Source organism: Triticum urartu, chromosome 2 (assembly GCF_003073215.2).
Source record: "Triticum urartu cultivar G1812 chromosome 2, Tu2.1, whole genome shotgun sequence".
NCBI lineage: Eukaryota > Viridiplantae > Streptophyta > Magnoliopsida > Poales > Poaceae > Triticum > Triticum urartu.
In genome coordinates, this window is record NC_053023.1 from 716,603,347 (window position 1) to 716,611,050 (window position 7,704).

The following is a 7,704-nucleotide window of genomic DNA, read 5'->3' on the forward strand; positions in this document are numbered from 1 at the left end:
CGCAAGCATCCGCAACTACGAGAAAAGTATTAAGAATAAATTCTAACCATAACATTAAACTTTTGGATCCAATCGGTCCCTTGCGGAATAGCGCATAAACTAGGGTTTAAGCTTCTGTCACTTTCACAACCCATCATCTAATTGCTACTCCACAATGCATTCTCTTAGGCCCAAATATGGTGAACTGTCATGTAGTCGACGTTCACATGACACCACTAAGGGAATCACAACATACATACTATCAAAATATCGAACACATATCAAGTTCACATGATTACTTGCAACATGATTTCTCTCGTGACCTCAAGAATAAAAGTAACTACTCACAAATGATAAACATGCTCATGATCATAGAAGTATTAAATAGCATATTGGATCTGAACATATAATCTTCCATCAAATAAACCATATAGTAATCAACTACAAGATGTAATCAACACTACTAGTCACCCACAAGCACCAATCTATAGTTTCGGTAACAAGATTGAACACAAGAGATGAACTATGGTTTAAGATGAGATGGTGTTGTTGAAGATGTTGACGGAGATTGTCGTCCCCAAGATGGAAGAGTTGTTGGTGATGATGATGACGATGATTTCCCCCTCTGGGGGGGGGGAGTTTCCCCGGTGGAATCGCTCCGACGAAGGGCAAAAGTGCTCCTGCTCAAGTTCCGCCTCGAGGCGGCGGTGCTCCATCCCGGAAGTCCTCTCCTTATTTTTTCTATGTCAAAATGACTTATATATCATATATCAGAAGATGGGCACCGGAGGTGGGCCTGGGTGAGCACAGCCCACCAGGGCGCGCCTGGGCTCCCTAGCGCGCTTAGGTGGGTTGTGCCCACCTGGTGGGCCCCCTCTGGTAGTTATTTGCTTCAATAATTCTTAAATAATCCATAAACAATCCTCGTGAAGTTTCAGCTCCTTTGGAGTTGTGCAGAATAGGTAGTCTGACGTAGCTTTTTCAGGTCCAGATTTCCAGCTGCCGGAATTCTCCCTCTTTGTGTATACCTTGCATATTATGAGAGAAAAGGCATTAGAGTTACTCGAAAAAGCATTATTATGAATAAAAACATTTTAAATAATAGCAAGAAAACATGATGCAAAATGGACGTATCAACTCCCCCAAGCTTAGACCTCAAGAGAAAACCGAAAATGAAAAATATGTCCACGTGCTTTGAGAGAGAGATGTCGATAAAAACAAAATACGAACATAGAAGCATCATGTTGAATATTATAACAGGAGCAAAATTAAACATAAGACTTTTATCATGGAACTTTTATCATATACTTCCCATGAATAAGTAACAATTGATCACACAATCGAAGTATAAAGCAAAAACTCTATTAAAAAACAACAAACTATGTTCTCAGTCAAGTTTGCAACTACAATTCATCATCTTTTCGAGAAGGGTCACGTATCGGGGCCTTTAGGCAAGTCCACATACTAAACCATCATATAGTCTTCTATGATTGCTAACACTCACCGCATACACATGAGCAAAACGTTTCAACCAGACACATAGAAAGATAGGGGCTTATAGTTTCACCTCCCAACGTATTCACCTCAAGGGTGATGTCAACAATAATAACTCATGCTATCTATTTTCAACTGGACATATGTGCCTAGATCTTTCCTCACCACATGATGCTTTCCAAAGGAGAAAAATAAAAAGGAATAGAAGGAAAACTTTGACTCTTTGCATAAAAGTAAATACTTAAAAGTAAAAGATAGGCCCTTCGCAGAGGGAAGCAGAGGTTGCCATGCGCTTATTTGTTTGTATGCTCAACCCCTTAATGCAAAACAACGTCACGTTGCATTGTCCCTTGTGGTAGCGGCCTTTATTATGCATTCTGTCGCTTTTATTCTTCACCATCATAAGTTCGTGCAACGCTCAATTTTCTCTTACACTAAATGATCTCACTCTTTTAGAAGCAATTTTTATTGCCTTTTTGCACCGATGACAACTTACTTGAGAGATCTTGCTCAATCCCTAGGTAGGTATGGTGGACACTTGAAAATAAGATTTGGGTTTAAGGGTTTTTGGATGCACAAGTAGTATCTTTACTTAGTGCAGAATTTTTGGCTAGCAAAGATAGGGGGCAAGTACCACATGTTAAAGGATCTATGACAATATGACTTCTATGTGAATATAAACAAACATAAACCATTAAGTTGTCTTCCTTGTCCAACGTCGACAATTTTGACATATAATATTTTGATGAGGGCTCACAATCACAAAAGATTTTTAGGATAGTATATTTATATGTGAATCTTCTCTTCCCTTATTAATTCTTTCATGAGTTGCATCATTGACTAATGCTATGTTTCTCAATCTCTAATAAAATATTCTACTTATACTTTTCCTTATGTGGTGTCATCACCTACCATAGGATTAGTATATGATCTTTTCTTTTAATTTTTTCCTTCTCCTTTCTTTCTTATTTCTTTTCTTTAATTTGCAACAAGAAAGTAAAGAAAGAAAAAACTTAAACTAACTTTATTATATAACTTACACACGATTACAAGGATAGATCACTAAGCAAACTCTCAAAGAAGAAAGGATCGAACCAAACTTTTATTCATCAAAAGAAAAAAAATCGAACTAAAATAAGTAAAAGGAAAAAGATAGTGGGATGATACGATACCGGGGAACCTCCCCCAAGCTTGGTGGAAGCCAAGGGGAGTGCCCATACCCGATACTCAGTTCTCTTTTGGTGGTGAAGAAGATGATGGTGGTGATGAAGTAGTATGTTCCAATATAACCATGAGTAAATCCTTCAAACCTTGAATCTCTCGAAGGGCTTGATGAATTAATTCACTGTTTTTCTTCACCTCAGCCATTATGTGTTTATTCTCAAGGCCCCACGATTTTGTTCCTGCACTATTTTCTCTTGGCCGGGATATGTCCTAGTTGGACCGTATGTGCCTACGAGGAGTGTTCTCAAACCCATAATTATGAATCAAATTATGAAAATTGTTATGATGTCACCTGTGTAAGGGCCTCCTCGGTGGGACCTCTTCTTCCGCTTCCAGGCTCGCTTGATTGTTCGATGATCCCATGGCTTGATGAGGGTCAGGGTGAGTAGAGATGCCAGCTAGTGTACCCCTCTCGGAGGCCGGGGGGTGAATCCCGGAGGGACTTTCCTCTTCTTCCTCCATAACAACCTCTTCAGCTTCATCCCTCCTTAGATCTTCCTGAACCAACCTTATGTATCCTTCTACATTGTTGAAGGGTGAGGAAGACATGACGTTGATCTAGTTGAATCTGTCAAAAAACAGCAAGAAAAGAGAACATAGGATTTCTCCGCGATACGGTGATCAACAGGCTTGGGAAGTATATATAGATTTTTTTTATCTTGGAGGACAAGCATACGGAAGAAAAACGGAGTACGGAAGGTGTCCCAGGTGGGCACAACCCACCTGGGCACGCCAGGCAGGCTTGCCTGGCGCGCCTTGGTGTCTTATGCCCACCAGGGTACGCTTCATGGAAGTTTCTTTATTTCCAAAATTTCTAAATATTCCAAAACTGATAGAAAGTATTTTTGCGTATTTTTCAGAGTCCGATTACTTACCGTATGATACGTCTCCAACGTATTTATAATCCTATATACTTAAGAAGTTCACCCCCACTACTTGATTTATCTTGACATGTAGCCTATCCACCTCAACAGCCTTGCCACATCAGTAACTCGATTTTTTTTCTAGCTAATGCCATGTGTTGCATTTAGTTATACAAGTGGGATTTAATTTTCATTAGTACGCAACCAGCCTTGGTCATTGAAGCGACCTGCCGTTTCCTCTTTGTAACATAAGCCCACTGGAACAGAACAGCCCACATCCATCCTATCCTCCATGCAGATCTCATCCTCTCCCACAACCAGCGTTATTTCCCCTTTATCTTCTTCTCCTCTGTACGGCTCCACTCAGGAAACAAATCACCATCTTCCGTTGCACAGCTACGGGAAGATCCTCACCTTCAGAAGCGCCAGGGGTGCTGATGGCGTCGTCCCGCTGCTGGACTAGCCTTCGTTGGTCGTCGCCGGCAGAGCCGCACGCGGCTGCCGATTCAACTTGACTGCCGATCGGTCCATGTGATCACTGCCCTTAAATTGATTCTTGCTGCACATGAGTCAAGCCCCGCAAGCTACGCTGGACCAAGCCTCGCGCCCCGATGTCCACCAAAGCTCTCGATGAGTCACATGCGCCACCATCGGCGTCCTCCTCCAACATCACCTGCACCAAAAGGTAGATGGATCTCCTTCCTCTTATATGTCCTCCGATCTGAGCAATTATTTTGATTTATAGCTTTGTTTGGGTGCTCTGATTTGGGTGTTGTAGGAAGCCTTTTTCTGAAGAACATCCCTCCCGCTCCTTCCTTGGCGATGGTCTCATGGTTGTCACCGGAGAGACAGACGCTGCTGCCGGTGCGGTGGGTTCCTGACTTCCAGGTGGGTACCATCGCCTCCATTGACTCCCTGCTCTCCTTGTAGTATATTTATGGTGACTATTGATTTTCATAGAACAATTTTGGCATTTTTAGTACTATGCATTCTCTTTTGATGTGCTAAAATATTATGCAGCTACTAGATTTGACTGATTCTGATAACATTGTGAATATATTCATTGTTTCATTGAAATTTTTTTAACTTCGATGTGCCCTCATATGGCACCTGCTGTAAGTATTTCAATCTATTTTTGCTCGAGATCTTGATGTGTACACACAAAAAGGGGAACTAAAGACACTGAAACCATTGGCAAGAAAAAAGCAGTGGCTGAAATTTTGCAACTATTTTTGTTTCTTCATGCTTCCGGTGGACAGATTATAAAACATCACGTGTTACCTGGTAAACGAAGTAAATCAACCAATTTTGAAGTGACATGATACTTAGTGGTGTCTAACTCTGAACCATTTTCTAATTTTCCTTTTCTTCCCGAAGATTACATCCCACACGTGCAACAGTTTGAAGGTATCTGTAAGTTTATGTTTCTAAGGCAAGTCATATACATGTTTTACCGGTAATCATCATGGCTCGCTTCCTTTCTTCGCCGGAATTCCACAATAATTAATTCCTCTATACAAGTGCTCCATGTAGATTTAAGTAAAGAGGATATACCATGGATGTATAAAATTTATTATTCTGGAGTTTCATCATTTGCATGGTCGAGGGCAGATCTCTGAAACTGAGAACATTGTTCCAGAAATCATGTACTTATTTTGTGAGAACTGAAAATATGATAATTATGGCCTCTTAAGACAAAGATTCAAGTTTCTTGACACTCATGTGCTATTTTTGCTCATTTTATTTGCTTAGTCACACTCAAGAGTTCCCTGCAGGTGTCACAAGCTCACTTAAAGTTCACAAAATTTAGGTTGTATGATTCACAAGATGACAAATAAAAGAGGTATGGGGTTATGATTCTTCTGCAAACTATATTTCTCCCTATTGGTATTTCATTTGCTTAATTTGTATTTTGACTATGATTCTCATGTAGGACTCTCACCATCCGATGATCGCTCTGCATGATAAGTCTAGCAGTTGTAACAGCTGGTTGAAGCATCGGCTTGGTTAAGAGAAGGAGCACTATTATGGCAATGGGATTCACACATCTACAATGCAGTCAGCTACTACAGAAAAGATATTGGTGTAACGACTATTTAGGTAACACCAGAGATCCCAAAACAATTAAGACCTGCAAACATTCTATCGATGCTCTAATTTTCCCTGGTGCATTGTGTTTGCACAGAACATAAAATTTTATTAACCATGTTACCAGACCATTCATGAAGACAATGCTATCATCCTGTTGATGCAACTTCTGTTCTTGCGTTCCCTTTTTGGGTTCACATTTGCACATATTTTACTATCGTGCATTGCTGAAGATGTCCATTGAATTTACTTTGTAAATGTGCAGAAGTGTTCTTTGATGAATGATGTTGTATGGAAATAGTTACACATACTAAGAAATTTGACTTTTTAGAGAAAAATATCTACCCTTACTATGTTACTATGCAATATTTTAATTATGTTCTCTCTTTCTCACTCTGGCTCAAGTGTCGACTACAAATTCTGCTATTGAAGAATTGTTGGGAAGTGCACTTCACTACACATTTGATGTGGTATGTTTAGAAGGATAAACCTTACGATTCTGTCATGACTAATAACATTTGTTTACCCCCTGTTTTTGGATGGATCAAAGTAAATGTACATGGAAGTTCTGATGGAGAGTTTGCACAATCAAGACTCGAGTTATAGCTAGGTGGTGATGTTTTAGTTGAAGCTTGAAAGTTTGGTCTGCGGGTAAATGACCATATAGTCCTCTAATTTGATTGTTCGTCTATTCTTCAAACTTTGAATGATAGATGGTACGAGGATCGATCTTGCCTAAGTGCATATGTACCACTACAACCATATCATTCTGAAGTATGGTTGTCAACAGAGAATCATTTATTCATTATTGTGATGGTCCTTTTAGCAGAGTTGTTTTTGCGGAGTAAACTATCTATTTAGGCAATAATTCCCGCAGCAACGCGCGGGGAATCATCTAGTTTATGAAGTATTCATGCCGGTATATTATCATTCTTGGATGTTTTACAATCATTTTATAGCAACTTATATCATTTTTTGGGACTAACCTATTGACCCAGTTCCCAGTGTCAGTTGCTGTTTTTTGCTTGTTTTTTACATCGCAAAAAATCAATATCAAACAGAGTACAAACATCGCGAAACTTTTTGGAGTATTTTTATGCACCAGAACACCCAGGATGGGCCAGAGCAGCACCTAGGGGGTGCCCCAAAGGGGGCACAACCCACCAGGGCGCGCCTGGGGGCCCAGGTGGGTTGTGCCCTCCTTAGTGGCCTCCCGCACCCCCTCTTTACCCTATAAATTCCCAGATATTTTAAAACCCTTCGGGGTATTAACCTAGATGAAAGTTCCGCTGCCGCAAGGTTCTGTAGCCACCGAAAACAAATCTAGACCCCATTTCAGCACCCTGCCGGAGGGGGGAATCATCTTTGGTGGCCATCTTCATCATCCCGGCGGCCACCACAATGATGAGGGAGTAGTCCACCCTCGGTACTGAGGGTTTGTCCACATTGTAGGGTTTCGTAGTAATTTCAAAAAAATTCCTACGCACACGCAAGATCATGTGATGCATAGCAACGAGAGGGGAGAGTGTTGTCTACGTACCAACGCAGACCGACTGCGGAAGCGATCACACAAGTAGAGGAAGTAGTTGTACGTCTTCACGATCCAACCGATCAAGCACCGAAACTACGGCACCTCCGAGTTCGAGCACACGTTCAGCTCGATGACGATCCCCGGACTCCGATCCAGCAAAGTGTCGGGGAAGAGTTCCGTCAGCACGACGGCGTGGTGACGATCTTGATGAACTACAGCAGCAGGGCTTCGCCTAAACTCCGCTACAGTATTATCGAGGTATATGGTGGCAGGGGGCACCGCACACGGCTAAGGAATAGATCACGTGGATCAACTTGTGTGTTCTAGGGTGCCTCTACCTCAGTATATAAAGGAGCCAAGGGGGGAGGGGGGCGCCGGCCAGGGAGAGAGGCGCAGGAGGAGTCCTACTCCTTCCGGGAGTAGGACTCCCCTCCAATCCTATTCCGACTAGGATTCCCCAAAGGGGAAAGAGGGAGAGGGGGGCCGGCCACCTTATCCTAGTCCTAATAGGACTAGGGGAGGGGG